Source organism: Aptenodytes patagonicus, chromosome 4 (genome assembly GCF_965638725.1).
Source record: "Aptenodytes patagonicus chromosome 4, bAptPat1.pri.cur, whole genome shotgun sequence".
In the NCBI taxonomy this organism is placed as follows: domain Eukaryota; kingdom Metazoa; phylum Chordata; class Aves; order Sphenisciformes; family Spheniscidae; genus Aptenodytes; species Aptenodytes patagonicus.
This window is the reverse complement of record NC_134952.1, coordinates 49,264,699-49,292,607: the sequence shown is the minus strand read 5'-3', so window position 1 is coordinate 49,292,607 and position 27,909 is coordinate 49,264,699. Positions and strand designations below refer to the sequence as shown.

At 40.2% G+C, this 27,909-nt stretch overlaps 1 protein-coding gene across 2 annotated transcripts in view; it reads left to right on the top strand.

The window, feature by feature from the left end:
- Positions 1–23,451: 23,451 nt before the first annotated feature.
- Positions 23,452–27,909, top strand: part of GUCY1A1 (guanylate cyclase 1 soluble subunit alpha 1) — a 39,726-nt gene continuing 35,268 nt past the window's right edge. Inside the window, exon 1 of one of the 2 annotated variants that reach the window (XM_076336640.1) lies at positions 23,452–23,536. The gene's annotated coding sequence lies outside the window, so the exon portion shown is untranslated. The remainder of the gene's footprint in view (positions 23,537–27,909) is intronic. The other variant, XM_076336639.1, reaches the window with a different exon arrangement.

The following is a 27,909-nucleotide window of genomic DNA, read 5'->3' as shown; positions in this document are numbered from 1 at the left end:
GTCATTCATAACCTGCCATTTTCCATTCCTGTCAGAAACTCTGCCAGAAACAAGAGTTGTTCTGTTTAAAACCAAGATGCCCAGAACCCCCCACTCTCTCTAATGTTTGTGTGAGAGGTACTCAGCATTTCAGGGAGCCTGGCCCAATGCTTCCCATATTCTCTAAAAGACTGTAGAAGGGCGAAGCAACATGTTCATTCTGTTCTTCAATTTTGCTCAGTTGGCTTATCCTGCTTTCTATTATGGGCTGAAAAAAACTGTCAGAGAGATACATAATAATCTAGCTGTTCAAAATTAGGTGCTTTAAAAAAAATGTATATATGAAGCCTATATATAGGTATATACACCTACTATAATACTGTTTCTGAACACTTGGAAAAAAACCACATTTGGAAACAGACTTACATATGTATTTCTGAAGTGTGTAAGGCTAGAAACTGTAATTAAATTTAGCATATATCATGCAAACAAAATTCCAAAGATTATATTCACAAAGCTTTTAATCATCTTATGCATTGATAGTAACCCAGTCATACCTTATCTTCCTTATGGTTTCTGAAAATTAGTAGACTAAAAGATTTTTAAGTGCTCAAACATGGTAAAAAAACCTGCTAGCACCAAAAAGAGGGAAGGAAAAAAACCTCAAAAAGTTACCAAGAGAAACAGTGAGAACAAAAGAGAAAGAAGAGGATCAAATCCAGCTAGCAATACATTAATTCCATCTGTCAGTGGTAGGAAATAATCAGAAATAAGAATTTAAGGTGGTCAGTAAAGGAAAACAGTAGTTAAAGGCTTATTCCAATGTAATACAACCCAGAAATTCACCCTAATCTTTCTCTTACACTGGAAAGTCTTCCGCATTAAATAAATTGTTCAGTGTATTTTTCACAATAAATCCGTGTGCTTAATTTTAAATGGCATAGAGAATTTTTTCTGAAGCAGATAGGTCTTGAGTGGAGATTTCATAGTAATCTGCTGAAATTTCATGGACTGTTTTCCCTAGCTCTGTGAACCCTGATGAAAGTCAGAAGGTCAAAAATAAGATTTTTTCATAAATTCTTGTACTTCAGTTTTTATCATAGGTTTACTGTTCTGCAATTTCTAGCCTTCCTTCCTCTCTATTATGCAGCTTTATTCAACAAGACTCTACTTGTAGATATATTATACCTTGCTGCAACAATTGCTTCCTATAATTATGGCAAATGGCTTTTGCAACATCTGAATCTGTACTAAGCTGCTGAACTTTTGTGTGTTAATCCATAGCAGGAAAGCATGAACACTCTTGACAGGTTTTCAGACTGAAGCAAACATTACCGAAATAAACAAAACACAATGTGTTCACAATTAATTAGTTTAACCAGGGCACTTTTGTTTCTCATGAACAGAAATTTGAGTGAATACAAAGAAAAATAATTTAATTATAAATATACTTGCAGTTGAACATAATGGTGCCATCAATTTTTTAGCAGACTCCACATTACAGTCCATGGGGGATCTGTTAAAATATTGATAGCAGGATATGGCCCATTATGAGAACACACAATGTGTTCTATTTTAAACAGAGAATTAATAAAGATTTGTTTGAGGAGGATGTAAGAAGAATAAACTGTAAGCTTTATTTCAGTATATCACTGGATCATATAAGGAAATCTGAACAACTGCCTTTCACTCTTTTTTGCCTTGCAACATGCATGTTATCCATAGCAAAAAAAAAAAAAGGAACAGTGTGAACTAAAATATTTCTATTATGTAATATATATACTTTTTTTCTCTCTCTTGTATAATATAAACCAGATTCCCCAAATGGACCACAGTACTCAAGGAAGTGGAATTTAATTCTTTATTTTCCACTTTTATCTCATCCACGTATACCAGAATGGCAAAAGATGTTTCCATTGTTCTGAGGGACGGAAATAAAAGCCTCCATTTTTAACTCAACCTCCTTGAAGCCTTGCAGAATGCATAACAGACACAAAGACACAGACACTAATATAATAATTCATATATTTTGTCCTTTTCCTGCTTCCTTAGAAATAATTGAAGTACATTTAAAAATGTTATCTAGCTAGTACTTCCAAATGCTCAAAAGGGGAGGAGAATATAACACTTAGTCTTTGGAATTTTTATGTGACACTCTTTTCTCATTCTACATTTTGTTCCCACACAAAACATTCATTCCTCCCCCTAATTTATTTCCTCTACTGGGGAAAGGGAGAGAAGCACAAGTGTAATGAGGAAGCGGAGGGTAATAAAGCCTGTCAAGACAGCATAGTCCTTAGGACCCAACAGGTCAGACTGACAATCTCCTTGTTTGCTGTGCACTGGGTTCATCTGCCATTTTGGGGCAGCCTTAAAAGCCTATTTTGGAAACAAGGGGAATTTATCACCTTCTAGACAGGAATCTTGAAAAGTGATGATCAAATCCTTTATCTTCAGGTTTCACGGATTAATTAAAGTGGAAGCTTATGTAACTTATTGTTACTTATTTTAGCTAGCACGACAATACATGAAGATAAACTGTGTGAAGACAGCTAGCTGACAATGACAAGATTTTGGCTGAAGCAAGCTTTTGGCTTTCCCTGTTGGCAGGGCTGGGATATCTCTCAGAGCAACGATTAGGAGTTCATAGCTCCCCTCGCCCCCCGGAAGAGATAGAAATCTGGTGTGTGTGTCGCAGTTGCCAAGTCTGATTTGAATCTGGGAACAGTTAATGTCGGGTCCACTAGGCAAGGGCAATTATCATAGAACCATGGAATCATAGAATAGTTTGGGTTGGAAGGGACCTCTAAAGGTCATCTAGTCCAACCCCCCTGCCGTGGGCAGGGACATCTTCAACTAGATCAGGTTGCTCAGAGCCCTGTCCAACCTGACCTGGAATGTTTCCAGAGATGGGGCATCCACCACCTCTCTGGGAAACCTGTGCCAGTGTTTCACCACCCTCAGCGTAAAAAACTTCTTCCTTGTATCTAGTCTAAATCTACCCCCCTTTAGTTTAAAGCCATTCCCCCTTGTCCTGTCGCAACAGGCCCTGCTAAAAAGTTTGCCCCCATCTTTCTTATAGGCCCCCTTTAAGTACTGACAGGCTGCAAGAAGGTCTCCCCGAAGCCTTCTCTTCTCCAGGCTGAACAACCCCAACTCTCTCAGCCTTCCTTCATAGGAGAGGTGTTCCATCCCCCTGATCATTTTTGTGGCCCTCTTCTGGAGCCGCTCCAAAAGGTCCACATCTTTCTTGTGCTGAGGGCTCCAGAGCTGGACGCAGTGCTCCAGGTGGGGTCTCACCAGGGCAGAGTACAGGGGCAGAATCGCCTCCCTCGACCTGCTGGCCACGCTTCTTCTGATGCAGCCCAGGATACGCTTGGCCTTCTGGGCTGCGAGCGCACATTGCTGGCTCATGTCCAGCTTTTCATCCACCAGTACCCCCAAGTCCTTCTCGGCAGGGCTGCTCTCAATCCCTTCATCCCCCAGCCTGTATTGATACCGGGGGTTGCCCCGACCCCGGTGCAGGACCTTGCACTTGGCCTTGTTGATCCTCATGAGGTTCACACGGGCCCACTTCTCGAGCTTGTCCAGGTCCCTCTGGATGGCATCCCGTCCCTCTGGTGTGTCGACCACACCACTCAGCTTGGTGTCATCTGCAAACTTGCTGAGGGTGCACTCGATCCCACTGTCTATGTCATTGATGAATATATTAAACAGTAGCGGTCCCAATATGGACCCCTTGCTGATGGGCAAGAAGATATGCACTATGTATTTTAGCTATAATGGAAATCATTTGGTTTCTGTAAGTTATGAATGCCTGACAGAAGTGCCGTTCTTTGGTTGAAGAGGTGTATAGCCATGATCACATTGCGTGTTACAAATGTACCTGTTGCAGCTCTGCATCAGGCAACATGATGGGGATACTCCTTCAATGTCAGGTCATGTTTTGTGGTGGGACAGCATGAAAGGGGGATTTTGTGAGTTCCAGCACTGAGGTAGGGAAGAACAGATAAAGACTAACAGAAAGAGGAAAGGTAAAACTCAGAAATTGTATTCAGCCCCCTGAGTTGGAAGACAGGGATGGCGAGCAGGATAAACCCCTCATAATCCAAGAGGAAGCAGTCAATGACCTGCTACGCCACCTGGACGCTCACAAGTCTATGGGGCCAGATGGGATCCACCCAAGAGTGCTGAGGGAGCTGGCGGAGGTGCTCACCAAGCCACTCTCCATCATTTATCAGCAGTCCTGTTTAACGGGGGAGGTCCCGGACAACTGGAGGCTTGCCAATGTGACGCCCATCTACAAGAAGGGCCGGAAGGAGGGTCCGGGGAACTACAGGCCTGTCAGCCTGACCTCGGTGCCGGGGAAGATGATGGAGCGGTTCATCTTGAGGGCGCTCACAAGGCATGAGCAGGACAACCAGGGGATCAGGCCCAGCCAGCACGGGTTCATGAGAGGCAGGTCCTGCTTGACCAACCTGATCTCCTTCTATGACCAGGTGACCCGCCTAGTGGATGAGGGAAAGGCTGTGGATGTAGTCTGCCTGGACTTCAGTAAGGCCTTTGACACCGTCTCCCACAGCATTCTCCTAGAGAAGCTGGCGGCTCACGGCTTAGACAGGTGTACTCTGCGCTGGGTCAAAAACTGGCTGGACGGCCGGGCCCAGAGAGTTGTGGTGAATGGAGTTACATCCAGTTGGCGGCCGGTCACGAGCGGTGTTCCCCAGGGCTCAGTTTTGGGGCCGGTCTTGTTCAATATCTTTATCAATGATCTGGATGAGGGGATCGAGTGCACCCTCAGTGAGTTTGCAGACGACACCAAGTTGGGTGGGAGTGTTGATCTGCTCGAGGGTAGGAAGGCTCTGCAGAGGGACCTGGACAGGCTGCATCGATGGGCCCAGGCCAACTGTATGAGGTTCAACAAGGCCAAGTGCCGGGTCCTGCACTTGGGTCACAACAACCCCACGCAGCGCTACAGGCTTGGGGAAGAGTGGCTGGAAAGCTGCCTGTCGGAAAAGGACGTGGGGGTGTTGGTCGACAGCCGGCTGAACATGAGCCGGCAGTGTGCCCAGGCGGCCAAGAAGGCCAATGGCATCCTGGCCTGTATCAGAAATAGTGTGGCCAGCAGGAGTAGGGAAGCGATCGTGCCCCTGTACTCGGCCCTGGTGAGGCCGCACCTCGAATACTGTGTTCAGTTTTGGGCCCCTCACTACAAGAAGGACATCGAGGTGCTGGAGCGTGTCCAGAGAAGGGCAACGAGGCTGGTGAAGGGTCTGGAGAACAAGTCTGATGAGGAGCAGCTGAGGGAACTGGGGTTGTTTAGCCTGGAGAAAAGGAGGCTGAGGGGAGACCTCATCGCACTCCACAACTACCTGACAGGAGGTTGTAGCGAGGTGGGTGTCGGTCTCTTCTCCCAAGTAACTAGCGATAGGACAAGAGGAAATGGCCTCGAGTTGCACCAGGGGAGGTTTAGATTGGACGTGAGGAAAACTTCTTTACTGAAAGAGTGGTCAAACATTGGAACAGGCTGCCCAGGGAAGTGGTGGAGTCCCCATCCCTGGAAGTATTTAAAAGACGAGTAGATGAGGCGCTTAGGGACATGGTTTAGTGGACATGGTGGTGTTGGGTCGACGGTTGGACTCGATGATCTTAGAGGTCTTTTCCAACCTCAATGATTCTATGATTCTATGATTCTATGAAATCCTTGCCTTCAACTCCTAATAAGATCTATAGGAATTATAAGCTAATGTTTCTATACCCATCAACATTCCTACAATCATCAAAATGCAGATTAACTAAAGTAACAATAAATCAGTAAAGAGAAAATGGATATAATGAAGTTTTGATTGCACAAATTTAATTATTTGCATAAGTTTTCATAAAGGGAACGTATCAGATAGACAAAATAATTAATTTTCAGTTTTGCTTTGTAACAAAGCTAATTTCTCTAGCATTTGCAGATCTTTTTTTTGTAAACAACATTTAAGGCAAAAAACTAAAAATAGCTATTAAATAAATACATATATGCTGTCTAAAAGATAAATGCCAAGGGTTTGCTGTACAATTAAGGTCCCACTTGTTGGGTCTTAGAGAGAAATGCCACGTACTAAGGCTTGCTTCATAAGACTGACAGTTACTTTCTCAGCACAGTCAAGATTTTTTGTTAGAATTGCCTTAACAGCTGTGAAAATACTGCTCTGCTGAAGTGAAATTAGAAACAAAATTAAAAATTTGAATTGTTAAAGGAAGATACTGGGAGCAAAGGGAGAGAAAGCATCAAGCTTTTGTTTAACAAATGGTCTTTTTAAGCAAAGCATATAATAAAGTCAGGTTGGACAGGGCTCTGAGCAACCTGATCTAGTTGAAGACGTCCCTGCTCATTGCAGGGGGGTTGGACTAGATGACCTTTAAAGGTCCCTTCCAACCCAAACTATTCTATGATTCTATGATTCTATGATAAAAGAGCTGTGGTGATCATAACTGGGTGTTTGTGCTCACAGACACAGAAAATACTCAACAATTACAGTTTTCTTTTGTCTTACAACTTTAATTCCTGCGAGCAAATGAAATATGCAGAAATCCAACAGTGCTTTTGGTTGGATGCTCACTATTTAGGGTATGCTATAATGATGTATAGAGGTTCCCAAATTGCAACTCCGGAGGCATTCCTTCCCTTTCAGGAAAAAGCAGACAGCCTATGAGCCTCATCCCTGCCGAACTGGCTGCATGCCTAACAGGGCATTCCAGTTACTTTTGTCTACAAGAGCAGGCACAGAGGTCATGGGTCTCTGACAGTCTGTGCTTCTCATTTCAGTAGTTAAAATTTCTAAAACAGAAAAATAATGAATGACTCTCTTGTGTACCATCCGTCAATCCCAGGAGTAGCACTATTGAAGTAAATGAAGAATGGCATTCAGTAGAAATAAATTAGCAAGAACAGGTATTGAATTTACATGTTGCCTTACATCTTTGCCTTATCTGTATATGTCATGACTGGCCTTGAACCTAGCATTTCCGTACTGTGAAGAGAGTTTTGTACCTCAATTTCTTAGGCTAGTCTCTTTTGGATATAATGATAATGGTAGGTGAGCGTGGAATTAGTCCATAAGCAGTAGCCCTTTTTGTCTACCAGAAATTTAATTTTTTCCAAAAAGTGAGATGGAAGTAAGAAGTGATATGTTATATACACTGTATTTAGTGTGCCTGCGATGCCCAGAACAGCTGCTTGAGAGAAGACAATGCAAGTGAATGGTGTCAAACAGTCTTTGTTGCTTTAAGTATGCAAAGTAATTACCTGAGCTGAGGCCAGAAAAACAGATGCAAAGTTCATAAGTAAAGACCTGAAACTGCAGAAATGGAACAACTGTTTTTGTTGTGTTGGGTCTTTTTCTTAACAAAAATCCATGAGAAAAACATTGGGAAAATGTTTAATCCAGACCAAAGCAGTATATCACAAGACAAACTAAGTAAGTTTCTGTCTTTCTTAAGAGTATCTGGCTCTCAGAGTATGAGGCAGTGACTACAGATGAGGTCTTATGAGATAATTATGGCAATACAGTATATGCTGACTGATGAATACTGCTCAGATGTCCTCCCCGTTAAAAGAAGTAAGTGCTGGGAAAGCAGGTGAACATTTCTGAACTGGAGCTTTATAGTCTTCCATGATCTAAGACTGGTCAGCCAAGGTTAGCATTTAGTTGTGACATGACTCAGACTGTGCTATAGCTGTAAATACCCACACCTACACATCACATCGGGAATATCAAAGCACTTCATGTACACAATCCATTTAACAAAATACTGAGCAATATGAGCATAAGTACTTCAAATATGGTTCAAGTAATTATCACTTCATATGAAAAACTCAAGGGTTTATCTACATTAAGTACTGCAGAAGTAAAAATATTTCCTTTGCAATAACAAATAAATTCATTGTTCTGATATCATCCAGGGACAGGAAAGTTAAATAGCTTTAGTCAGTGCCTGTCAACCCCTTGTATAAAGCAAGCTACATTCAGTCCTGTGAAATATTCCTTTACATAGAAAAAAGCTCATTCGTTACGAACATTACAATGTGTGTATTCATTCTCATCCATAAAAGAAATGTAAACATTGCTCCAAGTCTATGCATATGAGAGTAGGACACAGTGAATCACCTTTTGGAACACAGAAATCGTATGGAAATAATTGTTTCACTTGGAACCTGAGATACAATATGCTGTATGGTGGTGCAATACAATATAGTGCTGTCATGTTGTATCCTACTTCTTTAGAGGAAACAATGGAGAAGAGCAATAGTCTTTCACCTAAATAAAACAATGAAGTGATGATACCAAGAAATGGCGTGGCAGGACTAGTCAGTGTCTCCTACACTTACAGTTTACTTTTTGCACAATCTTCAGCAAGGATTCCTCTAATCATCACAGTAAGGAATACCTTCTTCCTAACTGAAGGTAGACTTCCCATTGAATGCAAACAAATATCGCCAAAACATGTAGGCAGACCACAAGATTTTTCACAGACCAGAATTTCACAAACTATAGCCTAGGAACCACTGGGGCTCCACAGAGTGCTTGTGGGTGGTTTGCAGAAATTCAGCTGACTTAATGATGTTGCCCACTCCTACTTTCTAGCGGTTGAGTTGCATTACAAGATGTCTGGAAATACAAAGAATGCTTTCCTAAAGCTGATCTGCTATGGAAGCAACTGCTGTTGTTGCCACAAGAACCTGAAGCAGCTGCAGATGAGAAGAAAGGTGTCTGTACAGATGTAGGTTGGAGGAGCAGCACATGCAATTTACCAAGCAAAGTCTGGTTTAAACAACTCATGCATGTGAAAGGCCAATAAAGTACATCTGGTGACTTTTCCTCTGGTGGGTAGAAGCCTTGAGAGAGAGGTCCAAGGCAAGGGAGGGCAGGAGGGGAAGAGACCAGCCAGGAACGAGGCAGTCACAGTCAGGTGATCAAACCAATCTGCTGCATTGTAAAAAGATAGGATTTGCCCCAAATACGTTTCCTAAACTTTTATGACACTATTGAGTGTATTTCCCTAATCATGTTTAAAAATTAGTTCGCCTACGTGCTATTCCCTCAGGAGGTTAGAGATGGAGCTTTTCTAATGAACAAGAAGTTCAGTGTCCATAGAACTGTATTAAGCAGACATTTTTCAAAACCATTTCAAAAGATGTCTATCTATGTGTTTAACTACACCAGGAAGTAAAGAATATGATCAATCCCCTCTACACATTGTATCTATATTTAACCTATGTTTGCTTTCTTCTTTCTGTGAAATTTTATACGTAATTTTTCTGCTGGTGATATTTTAAAGAGTCAATAGAGGAGATCAAAAAGCAGAACCAAAAATATTCAGAATTATTTCTTCTCCTGCCTCCCTTTCACACTTCCCATTTTCTGTCAGTTCTGTTTAATTTCTACTTTTTCTGCTTCTAGTAAATCTGTAGTAAAAGGGTAAATCTAGTAAAAGGGTAAAACCCTTTTAAATTCAACCAAAGCTCTGACATTGATACTACATTTTTTTTTCTGGTATACCATTGATAATAAAGATTCTACGGCTCAAAAATTTCTGTTACTTACAGAAACATAAGCCATAACTCACAAATGAGGTAATCAGTAATTTCCATAAAACCTAGTATTCCTTTATAGGTAAGACATACAAAGTTTCTTAAATTTCAGAGATTATCAGGCACATGCCCTCTAAACAACATTTATTGTTAAACTTTCACAGTTTTGTTATTTGATTGTTTGTCTTTTAGCCTGCAATTCTGAAGTTAAAGGTTACATCTAAATCTCACTTTTTGTTTGAAAACCAGAAGGCAATATGAATAATTTAAGAAAATTTAACATGCTATTTAAAATATTTTTCTTGTTAAGCTAAAATAATAATTATTTGAAATTCAAAGCTCTTCTATGAATGCATGGGATACTAAGAGATAATATATTTGATGGTTATAACAATTAGCTCTTTTAAATCTCTAGGAGCTTCAATGAAGAGCCAAAATTTGAACTTTACAGTAGTCTTGTTAGGTGAACGAGGCTCATGTTGATCTCCTTCCCTGCCAAACTCTTCAAATACTACATTAAACTCCATGTTTGTGAATAGACCTAGTAATGTCAGTGGCTAGATGTTTGGGGCCAAAAGTCACAAAATAGCTTGACACTCAAGAGATATCACTTTAAAAAGTTACATTTCGTTCCTCCCAGGTATCTGCTGTATTCATCTTGATGTGTCTTTTGTTAATATTCATAAAAAAGCTTGCCTCACTCTGCTAAGCTGAATATTTTGTGCAGTGCTCTCCTAAACACAGATGTGAATATGACAGGTACAAAAGAGTACTGATGCTGAAGAAAAAAATAATTTTTTTGCTCATGACTAAAAGCCTTTATCTCTCTTTCAATAGAGTCCTTTTGAAATTGCATAATAAGCTTTCAAATAGGCCCCATCAATGCTTCAATTCAATTAGTATATTAAATTGTCTATCTCACAAAGTAATATATTTCCCATAGAAGAGGATAATTACATTTTAAATGTACTTTTCTGCTGGATTTATTTTCTTTTAACTAGGGAAAATAATCCAATCTCAAGCATATAATCTATTCCAACAGAGCATGGGAACATATATTCACTGAACCAAAACCAAAGTTAATAAACTAATTCATCATTCCAAGACTCAGGTGAGAGATTTTTGGACAAGAGGCATGGAAGCTGCATGTGAACAGAGTAAACCTGCAAGGTTTGTGGATGCTGACCTCATCTGCCTTCTGGCCTGAAATACGTTTTTGTGTAGTTTTCCATTTATCTATAGAAATTGATACATTCCTAGTAAAAGATGCTATATCCCCTTGAAAATCTCATTTCATGTTGTCCCGTCTGCTTGGAAACCTGTTGAAAGTATACTATTCATATAATAATATATGTCACATTTCATATATTTCCATTATATATTATATATTTTTGATAGGTTTATTTGCATTTCTTTCAGTCCTTCCACTGGCTACAGTGAACTGGTTCAAGTTCTGCCCTTACCTTGATCCTATCGAGATATTAAAACAGCAGAATAGTATCCTTTTAAGTTTCTGCTGGGTTTGATTCAGGGCATGGATAAAACAGACTAGTTGATTTAAAACCCACATTTTACACAAAAAAATAGAGCACAGATACAAATATGGCATTTATAGAGTGATAATATCATTTAGGTTGGAAAGGGCCCTTAAGATCATCAAGTCCAACCATTTATGCTGAATATCTGTTTCTGACACATCTGGTAGCATACACTGCAAAAACAGTGATGGCCATCTTATTTAACATTTAAAATAGCACAGGATAACATAGAAAACTGTAGCTATGGAGTAAATCTGCACAGACAGGGATGAACAGTTTTTTACTTTTTACTTTTGAGAACTGGTTGGTTTCCTCATTTGTCATTCGTTTGTGAAGTCTCCCCTAGAATAACAGTTGGTTATTTAAAATTATTTCTCAAACGTATAGCTACCCTTTTTTCCTTCCCCTCGTTCAGGGGCCCTCCTGATATTTTCCAAAATTAGGAACAAGAAGACCAGGGGAAAAAATTCAAATGTTCTTTGGACTAGGATTTTTAGTGGTTTTGTTGTTGTACCTTAAAATTCATTATTTAGTTCTTTCTGAATTTATCATAACAAGTAATCAAGCAAGTAGCAAGGAATTCCATAATATATACCTGTTACTCGGTGTCCTTCTCTGACTGATATTCCACAGGTATAGCAAGAGGTACAACACAAAACACAGTACACTGTTGTATCTTGCTGCATTTCTGTGCATCGCTTAGGAAGCTATTATTGACAGCAATCGTTCCACACATATATCCTACTCTCTGTAGCCACAGACAGTGCATAGTGATGAACAAGCATCCCCCGGTACGCTTCTGCTGTGTCCTTATTCTGAATATGTGATCCTACACTGAGCTATCACTTTTAACGTTGATTTATTTATCCCTGGATAATAAAGTAACTTGCATGTCAGAAATACAATTGACAGTTTAATGGGAACCAACAGTTTAATGGAAACATAGGAGATTGGATATCTTTTTTTTTTTTTCAATCAGCCTTTTCCAGAATATTGCTGTTTAAAACAAAAAACATCTTTTATATTTTGATTGGAAGACAACACATTGTTCCATCCAGTTTGGTTCATTACCAAGGGATATTGACTTTTTCACTGGAATGTCTCAAGTGCTCACTCCTTCCAGGAGTCATAGAATAATTAAGTCCGGAAGTCACAGGATAATTAAGAACATAGTTGTGGGGTTTTTTCCCCATACACATTAAGATCTAAAACTAGAATGTAGCTAGCTGCATATATTTTTCCATTATTTTTTCCAGTCATCAAACATCTTTTGCGCCTTTATCTCAAATTCACCCACCCCTGAATGTTTTATTTCAAATATGCTCATATGTGAATACCACCTGCTGTTACTCTGTGCGTGAATAAGTCAGTGTCACGCTTGGACCCAAGGCAGGAAGTCCATTTGGATGTTTTGAGATTCCTGCTGAAGTCAATTAGTCATTTCAGCTGTTGCTTTACAGACCCACACCCTCACAGAGAGGTAGATACAAAACTGCACACCATAGTCTAGTCTAGTAATCTATTTCAGAAGTTTCCCACATATGGATTTCTATCACAGGGCACCATCACCTGTTATTCTAGCACTGCTAGAGAGATATTAAAAAGAGACTGTTTTGCATCACAAATGACAAAACCACCTGCGGGACAGCAGCAGTTTATACATTGAGGTGATACATAGAACTGAAATAGAATTAAAGCAGATGGAGGAAACTTGACCCCTGCTTAGAATGTCTTATGCATATGAATTGTCTCATCTTCAGATCTCTTTGTTATTGTGAGCTCTGTGATAACATTAAGATTAAAAGAAAGGAAGCCATCCAATAACATCTCAGTTTTGACAATTCTAAAACTGTGGCTGCTAGGAAAAAAAACGATTGCAGTAAATTTTCAATTTTTCAGCTCATTCCTGAAAGCAGCAAGCAGATAATTTTTTTTACTCATGAACATTGATAAACAGTTATAAATAATCCATTCACTATGGACTTGGTCAGAAACTGGATTGACTATATGTGCAGGTGAGTAAAGGAACAAAAACCTGGCTACTGGAAGCGTACACTGTATGAACAGGAAGAGCAGATTTTGTCAGGCTTTTTCCTGAGTGTAGGAAAGGATTTGGAATATACTATTTAAATGATGATCTGACTCTCGACATGTTTCCACCACACACAAGTAGGCTGGCTTGTAAGGTTGCCTAGTTCAATCTTATGTTAACTAGGAAAACTCACACAGTAGTTAGAAAGAACTTAAAAATGCAAGCAAATGGTACAAATTAAGCATGGAATATCTGGGGAAAAAAGAAGTGGATGAAAATTCTCAACCCATTCTAGGACATTTTTGGGTTTAGTTATTTTATTATACAATCAAACCCCATCAACACAAAAATCTCTTTTCCAATAGCACCAGCTCCAATCAGTTCAGTTCTGAGCGTAAGGTGTGGCCATTCTGTATACCAACACAAGCAAATTTTGTGTTCAAAGTCAGCATAGATCAACTGTAAAAAATAATTCCAATACACAGTTCTGACACTTCCACTGATCCCCAATTCCTATAATTTTGTAATAGGGTGGTTAATATTGAGTATAATTTAAAGCAGCCTTTAGGCTCTATATGTTGACTTTCAGGAAGCTACAGTGTTTTGTACTTTGTAAATTACTATTGCTCTGTGATACAAAAATTTATACTCATCAAGGAATTACTTGTTTGTGGCTGAAGAGGTATCAGAAGGAGTGAAAAACAGCAAAGCCTGTGGCTTCCCTTTTGGAAAGGTTAGCATCCGGTTCATTGTATACTGCCTGCCCGTATCTCTTCTCATATGCTTTCAGCACTCACTCTTCATCAGAATTATAACTTCTTTAGAAAGTACAGAATTATTTGCTTTTTTAGCCAAATGGCATTCAAGACATATGCATTTGTAGATTTGAATAAAATGAAACTTTTATGGTGTAATTACATTTGAAGTTAAATTACATATTAAAAACTGAAAAATTAAAAATTAAATCCCTGCCAAGGCCACGTTGCCGTTCCTATCTGCAGCTATTCAAATAGATGACCCACCACCTCCGGAACCTCTGAAGTGATTCTTCATTCTAAAGCTAACTAAAATAAGCATGTTTCTTAGAAGGCATGGCAGGTAAACAATCCTTTTGAATCTTTTCTCCCTGGTCCTGAAATATTTTTCCTTATTGGGGTATGTGCTGGAAATGTCTATTAATTTCGACTAAAAAGTCAAACTGAAGGAGACCAGGACAGACCAGGATCATAAAGCCATCTTTAACTTCCTCCACACTTCTTTTTTGCCTTCGCTTTTGATTGTTTGTTTTGTGGTGTGCATTTGTGTTTTTCCTAATCAGGAAAGATAGCTAAATACACTTCTGAGGTTAGGAAAGCATTTATAAAGAGACAAGCTTTCACATACCACCTACAAATGATACTAATTAAGCTACAATGATATTTATATAGTGCCTTGCTAACTGAAAAATCCATAGCTTTGTAAATAACTTAGTCGATGGTGATGCTGCCTATGATAGCTATACAGTGGGCTCCTTTCCTTAGGGGAAGATCAGCCCACTTCCCAGCCTCGTTTACCTACCCAGACACGTCAACCCGCTGTAAACAGAACAAACCCTTACAGAATACCCAGTAGAAGGTCTTTCCATCCTCCACATTTTCACTTTAAAAACAGGTTTTAAAGTGAAGATTTTTTTAATTCGGATTCAAGGTAAAGGAGCTGTGGTTCTGTTACAGGAAATGTCACAGGGTGATCCTGGTGGCAGCATCTGGGTGTGCGGGAGGAAAGTGAACATTGCTGCAGGTGTCTGTAAGACCATGTATGTGCTTTGTATCTTCCTGGTTGCTAGTGTAGAGTACATTATTTGAAAATATTACAAATGTAATGGAATGTACTTTTCACCTCACTTCCTTAATATTTTTCACCTAAGGAGCTACCTCAAGAAAATCACGTTAAACCTAATGATACTAAATAAGTACTAGGGGAAGTGATGAGGCTGACAACAGGTGCATATGATCTTTACTATTTGGGGAAGAAGGCCTTTTAGTCTGCTGGCTGAAGGATTTTTTTACTTCAGTTTTAAGGATGCATGATCCAGCTGTGCAAAACTCCTCTAACATAGAGCTCTAACTTTCAGGACCTTTTTCATATCCAACTTGTTATTATAGGACAGGCAATATCAAACAACACTTTTGAAGCTTTTTAATTTCTCCCCATTAACTTTGTGAGCAGCAGTTTGGACAGCATAAGCCTAGGCAGTGCAGGGACGTATTTTTCCTGTTGACTATCTTGCAGCAAGTGCAGTGGCACCTGGTGTAACCTAGCAGTGGAAATTTTCATAGAACAGCTAATGTGTATGGAATTTGAAATTCAGAGGCAAAAGAATAAAATCACTCAAGTGATGCTGGTCTTTTAGTGAATTACTATTCACATTTTTTAATTCTTCTTACCTATATTTTTATCTTTTGCCAGGTAGCTCTTCTTCTGGCTTTTCAGAACTTGGCTTCTTTTCTCTTTTCCTTATGCTGGTTCTAGTCATTATATTAAGTCAATTTCAGATTTCCTTCTTTTGTTGTCTTATTATTATATTTAATTATTCAAAACTGAGAGCGTGTTACTTTGTACTGCTTTTATACAAAGAATCTACTCTTATTCCATGGAAAGGTCTACAGAACAAAAGGAGTGTCAGGCTCATTATAGGACAATGTGCACTGCAAAGAACTAATTCTTTGTGATGAATGTAAGTGTGAGGTGAAGGGAAAATGACAAATGTTCATGCCTAACATAAAACAGAAGGTTTCTGCCGAGATGTGGGACATATTAAAAATGACTTTAGGAAGTTTTAGAATGAGGACAAGATACACATATATTTGGGGGAAGGGAGCGGGGAGAAATCAACATTTTATTTTGTAGAAAATCAAAGCTTAATATGCTTAATGTGTCAAATTCATGTGATAATACACTTTCATCTGTAGTCAGTCTTGAACTAATTAATATGTGGTTGTTCTTACACCATCAGTGCTCAGCTGACACAATGTATGGAGGCTTCACAAAGATTATTGGAATAACTTTTTCCTGGTGTTATTGCATAGGAAGTGCCCTGCTGCTGCCGCAGAAAGAGGCAGGAGGCAGTGCCTTTGTCAGTTCTCTGTAAGCCACTCCATTTCTATCTCCCTACAAGAAATGTGTTATTCCTTACCAGAAAAGGAAAATGATAATGAAGCAGCAATGAAAGAAGCAATGAAAGAAAAGAAAGTTACCTGACAGTACCCTGCACTATTGCTGGGAAGTAAAAGAGGAAAAAAAAGGGATGGATGAATTGGAGGGGGGCAGGAAGCAGGGAAGTAAAAGGGAAGTAAAAGGGAAAAAAAGGAAAGATCTGACAGGCAGGTGGAGGAAAACTACAGCAAACTCCTTGAGAGTGCAGTTCCCATTTGCTTGAGTGCTCCCAGAGAAGAAAATAGGACTGCCTGCATGTGCATAGTCCACATGAGAAGTCATGTGAGAAAGAGGTTCCTTCTTCGGTACTTTTCTATTTTTCTTGAAAATAATAACCTGAAAAAAGACTGAATTATTATTTTTTCTCCATATGAATTTTGAGCTAGGTTTCCATTATCTAGCCATGATTTCTCTGACTAGATGAATTGAGGTTAATGAGGTCACTGTAGCTCAGTATTTATTTGCATTTACTAAAATTAAACACCACCGTTTAACGGGGCGGGGAGGGGAGTTTGCAGGCTTTTTCTGATGAATGAGAAAGCCAGCTCCAATCAGTTCTTTGCAGGATGATGAGCCTATTCAAAATTTCCAGAATTCAACAACTGCTGAGAGCTAGATTCTGTTGATGATAATACCTTTGCTCTGTAAGCAGCCCATTCATTTTAACTCCATGTGAACCAAGCTAAGAGGTTTCAAATGAAAATGATCCGGGAACAAACACTGAAAACAAGAAACCCTACCTTGTTTACAGTACGGTCAGTAGGTATTTGCCACGGTAGGTAATTAGAATAAAAGAGAAACATACATCTATACAAACCAGCATTTGCAAAACTGAGGTCAACTTAATTTTATTTGCAAACAATGCTCTTGCTTTCTCAGTGATGATGATTCAGTGCTGTTCCATTTTCTTTTGACACAAAAAGATTTCTGAAACAAAGCCCCTTTAACTACTCATGATAGTTTCCCACAAAATACAGAGTGGATCCAGATGTTTGCAAAACAGTATCCAAAAACGAAGCTTCATGAATTTGCTCAAGAATGCTTTCATGAGCGATTATATCTATAGAAAATGGAGAGATTATGTGTATAGGAAGTTGGATCTTAGCATATATTTGTACTCTCACAGCATCCAAACACGTAAAAAATGACTGGAACCCATTGTACTTGACATAATGCAAACAGAATCTCCTTAACAAAAAGCAAATGAGTAATTTTTCTAATGATGTAATCATGCAACTTTATCTAATTTAGAAGATCAGAGATTGAAATATTGAATGAGAACTGCTGTTCTGCACAAGAATAATACTTGATCTTATTTTCAATAATGCTAAGACAGCAGATAAAATGAACGCCTCAGATGTGATTGCCAACTTGTGCACCGGTTTTTTTCTTCTCACATCATTTTAACAGCTGGATTAAGCTGATATTCAGAGACTGTGGAGAAAGGGTGGCATTACAGCAGTGGACTAAAGTACATAAAACAATCAATTCTCAAAACTGAGCAGTTTAGAAATAAATATTTTTTCTGTATAACAACTGACTTACAGTATCAGTGAAAGGCTGTTAAATAGCAGGGAAATCAGTTTGGAATGGCTACATTGTCTCAGCACAAGTTTTCCACCACTGTCTAATATAGCTGTGTCTTTCCCAGCTGATCTTTATATATCAAGTTTCTTACGCAGCAAGAAATACCAAAACTTTTGCTAGACTTGAATTCCTGTACCTACAGGAATCAACTCACTAATCTAAAGATAAAATGTGAAAAAGGCTAAAACTTGTTGCAGCATAAAGGCACTTTATGGTGTTTGCTCCCTGCACTCCTAATTCCCTGAGCTCTGTGCTCCCTTTGGGAGCGCTCTGCAGCTGCTTTCCTGCTGCCTGCCTGCCTGCCTAGGCTTCCTTTGAATGGAAATCAAGGCACAACGGAAAAGAATGCATTTGCAGAGCTCGTCCAAGACAAAGTCAGGGTGTCGTCGAGGCACGCACCTGGAGGAGGGAGCTGAAAAATGATTCCGGATCACGCAGGATAGGCATGCATAGCCAGTGTTTAGTAGAACGCATGACAAAGATTTCATAACAACTCGCTCGGGACAGGAAGGATGCCATAACAACATAATTTAGAGGAGGACGCAAAGAGTTTGCGATTACCCAAGCTGGAACTTGTATTTAAAGTTGAGAGCTTCCTAAATATGACTTCAGAAATGAAATAAATTTATCCTCTGGCCAAGTATCACTGCTTCCTTGTCTAAAAAGAGGTATTAATACTTGATCAGTACAAACAAGCATTACACCCATCTTCCAACTGAAAGTAAGAATGTTGGGCAAGAAAGCAAATCCAACCGGCAGGAAGATGTTTCCACAGGAAGTCTGACTACCTGTAGCTTCCAATGAAGATGAAGGCTGAGAATCCAATTTATCTGTCGCTGCTGTTAGAACCTTTGTAATATTTCTGTGACTCTCCATGGTAAATCACCATAAGAACTTCACAAAACTGTCTTTCTATACAAGATACAGACATGTTGTCAGAGGACACACAGTAAATCTAGCCTGCCCTTCAGGAAACAGCAGTTTACCGAGAAAACTTGCAACAGCAACAAAAATCCTTTTGATCCTCAGAAATCTTGTGCTCCAGGACAGCTTGCTCGCATGTGTATGAAGTCTATGAAAGAATGGGGAACATGTGCTTTTATTCATTCATCGAAACAAAACCCTTCTTCAAGGCAGACTTGAAACTCTGCACAAAACTTTCTTTGGTGAAAATGTAGACATTACTCCTGATAAATACTCAGATCTGACTGACCAAAGCTGAGTAACAGTTAGAATATGACATGTACTACTTGAAAAGGAGTCTTTCAGTGGAAAAGGGCAAAGGGAAAACATTTTAGTATTGGTACCCTTTCGAAATGCGGTATATTTCCAAACAACAAGACGCATGTTCCTGAGGAAGGTATTTATGAGCCTCAAGGATAAATAATTTCGAACTGAGACGATTTAACATTGTCCAGAAAGGGACAAATTGAGCTAGATGTGGATAATTCACTGAAACCTCCTCTGAATTTGATATAATTTTACTAAGAAGTCCAGTAGACTCCTTCAGGCACATCAGTGGTAGTATGTTTTCCACGGTGTTTTCAACTCCCTATAGCAAGAACAAGTGAAGCAATAAAAGAATACTAACCAGGTGGCAGAGGTATCTAAACCCCCAAGTTAATCTCCGTTCAGATGTATCTTAGATAGTGCAAAATTAAATTAACTCTTCAGTTGGCAGCACACCTTTTGGCACTTAGATTGATCTTAGAAAGCTCTTAAAAAGATACAGTGTATAATACAATTTTTTTTAGGTTTTCAAATTCTCATTCACCTTTGGGAATAATTGTCATTTCTTGCTCTGTAAAACCTAATTTGATTACTAGTGCCATGGATCAGGTGACTGTCACCTTTCTATGTCATGTGCACCTCCTCTGCACTGGAATGAAAAGCTAATGTGTTCCTCATGTGAGTCTCCAATGAATGTCATTGAATGGCAATACTGAAAATGTATCATTATGGAGTGGAGTAGAAATTACAATTACAAGCAAGAAACATGATGAAAAAAAAAAAAAGAAATCAAAGCTACAAAGCCAAGCATTATAGTTAAGGCAAGAATTAAGTTTGCCCATGCCTTGAAAAAAGACGCACAGCATAGCCACATCACTCCTGGGTTCAATAATCCACAGACTACAGGTGAACTGAGCCAGGGAGTCCATGAGGACTCTGGTTGACCATATTCAAAAGCTGAAAACCTAAATGAGCACACTACTACAGCTAGATGGACTACTAACTGAAGTGGAACACTGCGCAGTTGCAAGAATGCTATTTCTAGTGTCAGTGATAAATGCAAATATCGGTAGGGCTGCAGTAAACATGATATGGCCTGCATTAGGAAGAGCACAGCCAGCAGATGGAGGGAGGTAACGCTTCCCTTCTGCTCAGCACTGGTGAAACACACCTGGAGTGCTGGGTCTGGGCTCCTCAGTACAAGAGAGACAAGGACTTACTGCAGCAAGTCCAGCAAAGGGCTGCTAATATGATTAAGGGACAGTAGCACCTGACATATGAGGAGAGGTGGAGACAGCTGTGACTGTTCGGCCTAGAGAAGAGGAGGCTCAGGGAGATCTTATCCACGTGTATAAATATCTGATGGGAGAGAAAAGAATAGGGAGACGAACTCTTCTCGGTGGCATCCTGTGAAAAGACAGGAGGCTGTGGGCACAAACTGAAATACAGGAAATTCCATTTAAACACAGGAAAAATCTTTTTTGCTGTGAGGGTTGTCAAACACTGCAACACATTGCCTACAGAGGCTGGGGAGTCCTCATCCTTGGAGATACTAAAAACCTGACTGGACACTGCCCTGAACAACGTGCTCTAGTTGACCCTGCTTTGAGCAGCAGGGTTGGACTAGCTGAAGTCCAGAGGTGCCTTCCAACCTCAGTCTTTCTGCAGTTCCGTGGTCTGCCAGCATCTCCAGTCCTACAGTGCTGGTGCTTGAAGCCACCAAGGCTGAGCCATCAGCTGCTCAGCACCACGGCTCTGGGCTGCAGCTTTCTGTATTTTCAGAAATTTCAGTTGCCACGGGGGAGATGATAAATTTGAGAAGTGCTTCTTTGAAGACATCTGATTTTGAGAACTTGATTTAAATACAGCAGATGCCAGTAAATGGCAGTTTAGGAGTGCTAATTATGCTCTGAATTATGATGCCCTTATATTTGATTATACATGCATCTTAGCATGGTTATATATAATATAATCTTTCTATTCTATTGATTAAAAAGAGACCTTTAATTTAAAGAAGAAACTCAAGAAATTGTAGCCATTTTTAAGTGTGACATAAGTGTTTCTTGATGGAAACATGGTATCTTTTTGGTATTTGTAGGATCTTATGGAAGAAATTTATTTAATCTAATTTTGTTTAGAGAACTAACTTTTCAATGGCTAAAGTAAAATGAATACTGCCTTATATTAATATTTCAATTCATATAATTTGAAATATTATTTTCTTCTTCCAAACACTCACTGCAAAGTCCTTACTCATAAGCATTTTCTTTGTTTTTTATTCGGTGCAAGTTTGCAAGTCATTACTAGTATGCACATCGTGATTGATGTGATAGGGACAAACAGTGGCTTTTCAAGAACTCTGGGAGACCTTTGGGTGCTGATGATCCAGTTACTCACCAAATGTCCAAATTCACCTTTCTTGCCTAGCATTAATTCGTCGCACCGGGCACAGCAGGTTTACACTGCAGTGATCATCATACTTAAATTTGCACAGTGCACCCTGGAATCGGCATTCTCTGTGCAACAGAAGGTCTTACTCCTTTTCGGTACAGAAACTTGATAATGGAATTCATCTATGTCAGTTGCTCAGAAGCTGGTTCTACTTTTTTTTACAGAAAAAGCTAGTTCCCTGAGGCAAGAAAAGTGAGACTGAACAGCAAGAGTTAGGGTAGTTTGCAGGTGAGGGCAAACATTAGCAAGACCGTGCCTTGCCTTGAGACTAATCTTTGTTTCTGAAGGCAAGAGACTGCATCAATACATTATCTATTAATACAGTAATTTTATGAGGTACACAATGTCCTAGACTATTTAGCACTCAATTAAGCTTCACATTGCTTGTCAATAACTTCAGAAATGGCAACAAAATGGGCTTTGGCAGTTTATTTTCAGCTGACTAACCGGTGGTTGAAGGAATTCATCAGCTCTTTAGCTGACAGGTTTCTCTTCTTTTAACACTGCAGGGAGGGAAGCATGGTGTGAAGCAGATATATTTATTAAACCATTTTTCAGTTCTGACAGTCAAGGAGGCAACAAAACATTCACACCTTGAGCTTTGATACCCCCTCTTGTGTAAAGCTGGTCTGTTCAAAACCACTTGGAGATGTGCTGCTTTTGTTTTGGTTGATTTCAACTCTCTCTTCCGCACCAGCTTGTTAAGCTACAACAGTGAACTACAAGAAGTGTTACCCTTTCTTCGCTTTCCGTGCAGGTACGGTGCTCCTCCAAACTCATCCTTCGGCTTACAACAGCTGTTTTTCTTGGTGAAACCTTCCATGTGACTTGATAAGGCAACTAATCCTACTGTGAGGTCAGTCACTGTTAATTGTCCAAGTCCAACAGAATAAGTATTTCTGACCCTGGGCTTCCAAAAACCATCCAATGTTTTCACGGTGAAGATACTACGAATACGCTACGACATTTGTGAAGATTTAAAAATTGTGGCGTTGTCATTCTGTTTCGATGGTGACATGCGAGAATTAAGAGTATGATTTCAGACCTGGGCAACTCTATAAAGTGTGTTTTATGAATTTGTGTTCTAAATCGAACTTGTTCTGAAGTTGTTTGACCGATTCTTGTTTCTTGTGCTTGTTTGGAAAGGTATTGTTTCCCTTCTGTCGTTGCTTAGCTATTAGTTATAATATATTAGTTATAGTAGTCGCACTCCAAAGCTACAGTAAAAATGTAAATACTATAGATCGCAGAGAGTATCACTAGCAACAAGTAAATCAAAGCCGTGGCAGAAAAAGTGCAACTAAAACAAGTACGGTAGTGCACGATTTTCACATTGGAGAGTATTTGGAAGGACACTCGTGTGGAAAAGGCATCCGTAACCACAACGTCTTGCAGCCCCTGATGACACTGGCTCCTACTCGTGCGGAAGCTGCGACCAGAAGCTCCCGACTCTGCGCAGACTGGCATTTCTCGAATTCTAAATTCGTGCGGTGCCGCAGGCAGGCGGGGGAACGCGCACCCCGACGCGGGAGCCTGTGGCAGCGGGGCAATACACGCCCTTTCCGAAGCCCAGCTGAAGCCCCGCACCGCCAGCGAACGCCGCGCGAGGGGCGCGCGGTGCCGGCGGCGCTCGGCGGGGCGCGGCTGGCGGCGGCCTGGCCGCGCTGCCGGCGGCGGGGGAGCGGCGCGGGGCGGCCGGGGGCAGCGCGCCTCCCCCGGGCCGCCGCCACCGCCCCCGCCGCGGCCCGGGGCCGCCCGCCCGGGCCCTGATTGGGCCCGCGGGGAGGCCCCTCCCGCCGGGCCCCCGCCCGCCGCCCGGGCGGCCCCGCCGCCGCGCCGCGCCCGCTCCCCAAATACACCTTTGCGGCGCCGGGGATCGGCAGCGGCGCCCTGCCCAAAGCCCCTCCGCGGGGCTGCGCGGCCGCGGGCAACCCCCGCGCCATGGTGAGTGAGCGGCGCCCGGGGCGCGGAGCGGGGCGCGGCGCGGCGCGGCGCGGCGGGGACCCTGGACAGCGCTGGGACGGGGCGCCCGGCCGTGCCCGCGGGGAGCGGGGCGCTCGGGGCAGGGCCGGGGCCGGGGCCGGGTCTCTCGCCGGGCCGTGCGGTGCGGGGCTGAGCCCCGGGATCGGGAGGGGGGCGCGGGAAGCCCCCTCCCCTCGGCAGCCCGAGCCCCCGTTTGCAGCGTGCCCCGAGCCAAATATGGTCTTGAGCGAAATATGTAGCGATTCGGGGCTGGAAGCGATCTGGGAGCTCCCTGAGGTCTTCAGCCACGCGGGGTACTTCGGCGGCCTTTGTGCATTGTGAGGCTTTCTAAGAATTTGCTAACTGCTGCTGCCCGTCAAGCTAATTAAACCCATTCAGAGTAGTTTTACTGCATTATACTTGGGTAAGGTTCCTTATCCGGTTTTCAGAGTAATTCATATCATTGCGCTTCATGAATTAGACGCACACCTGATATTTAATCACATACTTGATGCTCTAACAGTAACTTCATTTGTGCATTTGTTATTCCAATTATTTTTTTCCTAGGAAGAATAAATGAAACCCCAAACTGGGTTGTATTCCTCATGATTGGCAGTTTACTTTTTCAGTCGATTTTCTCAGCTCCGCTGTTCTTTCTATTTTTTCAAGACTTTAGGCTTCTAATTCCTTTTCTGAGTGGATAGAGTTGTTTCTGTGGCTGAAGTTCAGCCACCATTACTAGCCTAGGCCCAGTAGTCCCTCTATAAAATCATCTCTATGTATAAACATCAGACACTTGAAAAGTTTTTCTCTCAGATGTAAAGGAGTACTTTTGTGCATCTTATGTACTCTCTCAAGCTTGATCTAATGCTGCTCCTAAAATGGCTCTATTTTCAGAGCTGGTCGCTTATTCTGTGTATGTAGTGAGATGGCTTTCTAAGTTTGAAGGATGAATTAACAGGAAAAAAGTCCTAAGCAAGGATGCAGTATTACTAAAAATGAGTGTTACAGTGAAATGAACAGTTTGTAACACTGTATTTGGGCTATGCACTTCCACTGGACTACAGGTTACACTGTGCTGCATACAGGTTGGTCTAAAGAGAAATCGTAAGACTTTTGATAGTTGAAATACTAGTAGGAAAAAAGAAATTTTTATTCACTCAGATTTTCCATTGTGAAGTCTCAGAGTACAGAGTTACAGAAAAATGTAACAGCAATTTTTCATAGCAAGTGTAAGAGTTTAATTATCCTTCTATGAATAGAACAAAGTGTTTTACTTATTTGGAAATTGTCTAATCTTATAGTTTTTCCTAAGACAAAAATCCCAATGGAGCCACTCCCTTTTCTTGTGGTTATGATTAAGATGATTTGTTTCCAAACTACAGAAAGTAGGTGCAAGGAAGCATACACTTTAAATCACATAAATGGGTCTGCTGCTTTTCTAGGGTTAGGAACAAAAGGTGGTGACAGCCCATGCTGGAAAGAGATTCCAGTAACAGGCTATTTTACATAATTAATCAGAGAATTTAAGCAGTTTAAGCAACCAGAGAATGTGTGCAAATATGTTACAAATGCAAGCATGGGAAGTTCTCTTTATTGTAGAGAAGTTTCTTGGTTGGATTGCATTACTCTGGGGCGCTACATATGGCCATACATTCTGCAGCTCTGATGACTGTTCCCTTTGCTTTGGCAATAGCAAGAACCTTAAATGAACTAAGTGATTGTAAGGAAGCATGAGGAATACTGTAATGGTGATATAAAAGACATTACGCTCCACATTCTCAGAAGAGAAAAGCAATTGCTGAAATCATGCTGATCTAAAGCAGGCAGGAAAAGTAAAGGAAGGAGAAAGAAGGAAATCGCATCTTGAGATCTCTTGGTTGTATTTTTTTCTGTGGAATGATGTAGCTTGCAGCTATTATGAGTCATGATGGTGCAAGATCATGAAGCAAACATTGGAGGAGAAAATAAGGAATTTAGTTCTACAGTGGGTTTTTTACCCTTTTTTGACATTATCAATAAAATGGCTCACCAACCCCTCTCCCACTGGTTCACTTGCTGAGTATTCAATTAAGTTTTCGATGAACTGTTAAAAATGAGAGGTCAAGGTTAGTCTTTAATGTCGTGTTCGTAAAAGTAAGTACTAAAGTCTTCTATATTTGTCTTATTCTGATTAATGCTTTCTTTAAAACATGTCTTTAACCATTCTATGACAGTCTGTTTCAAAACAGATCCCATAGTGAAATCAAAACATAAGTAAGAGTTTATAATAAAATATAATACTCAAAACATCAGTAGCAGTCAAAACCTGGTTATGTCATGTAGTAAAAGGTAAAATATCCAGCCATTATGAAGAGAAATGCCATCTGTTTGAGATTCTAAAAAAAAATATTGAGACTCCAAATAAGCAATCCAAGAAGTCAAGGTAGAGTTTGTAGCAAATACAGTTATTTTCCTTTTAACTGAAATGAGTTGTTAAACAAAAAGATGTTATAAATTATAACTTAGTTAAAAAAAAAAAATCAAGCACCTCAGTAATATAAGGAAACAGACACAACATTCTAAATTATCAACAAGGAAATACGTATTAGAAGGTACTGGCTGTATTTTGTATCTACTCTGTGGACAAGCAGCAAGTTTCCTTTTTTTATACAAACTCATTCATTTAAGAAAAGTTCAGTATAGGTAAAAAGAAGTCTTTTGAAATAGTTATTGGAAACTACAGGACATGTTTTAAGGAATTGTGTTGTAATTGTATTTAGAAATCATTACGTTTCAGCTTGCACATTTTATTAGCAAATGAAAATTGAGCCGTGCAGAGCTGCCATTAGAGTTTCTTTGCTGGAATTCCTTGCACATTTTGCACTATTTCCTTTTTAAAGATCTTTATTGTCTATTTATTAAAGTGTTATTAACTGTTTATTAAAATTCACTGCATTTATTTAGATGCTTAGCGTTGCAATTAAGATTTTTAGCACTTGATATTTAAATTAAGCCAAATCTCACATTTGACATTATGTTGAATATTCTTTTCGGCATGTTTTGAGCATCTGAGGTATGGCTCTAATATATATGATATACATGTGTATGTATATCTTGCATGACTAGGTGTACCAGGAGTAGAGATGCAAGTTTATCATTGAACAGAAACTACATTTTTAAGTCAGTGTTCAGGGCATAAGCCTTTGTTCAAGAAAGCAACACTGTTCAGGACAGAATATTAGTATCTATTTAATTTTTAAATTCCAATGGGATTTAAGCGTGTGCATAAATGGGCTAGGGCTTCTGGCTAGGGTGTAAACAATGAAATTTTTTTTGTAATAAAGGCAGCAAAATTGGCTAGAGACAGCAGGGGTTTTTATAAGGTTTTTACTTATAGATCCACCTGCTATGAAACAATTGAAAAGACCATGTTAATATCTCTAATGAAACCTTTTACTTGTTGATTGCTACTCATTTGGTAACATGCTGTTCTTCCAGTTTTTTGGTTGTCCTACTCAGGTGATGCCACTCTTAGGTCAGTGCTAGTGTTTCCTTGTCATTTTGGCTCCTCATTTATGGCCTGTAGCTCATACGGGATGCTTATTTATTTTTGTAGATGCAGAGTCTGGAGCAAGGCGACATATACTCCCTTTTTGTAGGAGTGCAGGTTTCACTGCTGTCAGTTGTTCTGCTTTTTCATGACCTAAGTCAGAGCAGATACGTTCTCTAGGGATTAATTTTACGTCACCATAGAGAGACCTCACCAAGTCGTGTTCATTGCTTCAGACCCCAAGTAAATTTGAGCTTTAGGGCTTCCACAGGCCTTCAACCTTTGGGAGAATCTCACCCTATCAGAGCATATTCTTTTGTGACACTCACTTCCACTTATTTTTCATTCATATTTCCTATTATATGATAGTTTTGTTAAGTGGAATCAATGCTCTTGCTAAGAATATTACTGCTTTCACATTTAACTGCGGAGTATTAAACTAACATTTGATTGAAATGCCCCCTTCCATAGTCAGACTCTCACTGCTACTTTTAGGTATCCTCCCTCCCCCTTGAACTCAGCAGTATTGTGGTAGCCATTATTTTTTATTTTACTGCTCTGGACTTAAATTAGTTCCTTTGTGTTGCTTAAAGCCAACTTGTGAATTGATTTTCTTCTTGCATATTCATTCTAGAAGTAGCTGTTCCAAGAGAATGGTGCCCTGCTAGTAGAAGTGTTCAAACAAGCCACCTCCTCATGCAAGACAGCATCAGTAGGCTAATTTCTTACAGACAGCACACTAAGCCTAGATGATAACCAAGTTGTGACCTTATGTATTATTTCTGAGAGGGTACTTCTTTCATAAGACCCCCTGCCTGTACCT